The following is a 963-nucleotide window of genomic DNA, read 5'->3' on the forward strand; positions in this document are numbered from 1 at the left end:
GACGCTCCACACCAAACCTGCAAAGACAATTTGACAGGTTTCATAGAAGTCAAACGTTTCAAACAGAGTTTTCCATTTTAGTGTGAAAACAGAGAGGAGATAGTTCGGCCTTGTATCTGGAGGGAGCGAGTCATTGATCTGGACCAGTTTGTCAGATGTGGGGCATAATGATAAATGACTAAAGGAGAAAAAATGTTATGTGTCATATTTGCTTTGCAATGGATCACTCTTGTAAAGTTGATCAAACGTATTGCCAGAAACTCACTAAAATAAAGAAAGTCAGTGAAAGGCCGCGAGCCAATGAATTGTTTAAAGAAATATAAAGTTGGAATCCACAAATTTAACACAAGTAAAAAGCTCAATTTGCCAAAGTTTCAGTGGAGGATGTTTCATTTAGTGATACGTCGTGGTTGTAGTGATACCAGAAATTAAGTAAAATATGAACTTCTTGTTTAACCCATGCTGGACAAATGGTGAGATTGCACCAAAAAAAGCCATTTAAAATAGAAACAAATGTGAAATATTAGCAACAAGCTTATGTAACCAACAGCAGCATTACACATGAAAACCAAGTAAAATCTTCATTATGGATAAATACTACACTATGTGTTGGTGTACAGACTGTCCTGGCTGTCAGCAGGATAAAAGCTCCTGAGCTTGCAGGGAATTCAAAGCAAGCAGTGATTAGGAAGAAAAAGAGTCAGACAAACTGATCTGCAATCAATATTGAAGGACTCCTGGAGGCTTTGCACAGGTTTGCTTGAATTCGATGCCTGGATCTCGGCGGATGGTTGTGACGGCTTTGTGGCTTGAAAGTGGTGCTATATTATAGCTGTATATTTATTATGTGGCTCACACTTGTCCACAGACAAATCCACTTTTACCCTCTATAGAAGGCAGAGTTACAAAGTCACACTGCAAACAACACAGTGCAAACACTTCAATCCTCAAACTACAATTTGT

This window comes from Lipophrys pholis (genome assembly GCF_963383615.2).
Source record: "Lipophrys pholis genome assembly, chromosome: 8".
Lineage (NCBI taxonomy): Eukaryota > Metazoa > Chordata > Actinopteri > Blenniiformes > Blenniidae > Lipophrys > Lipophrys pholis.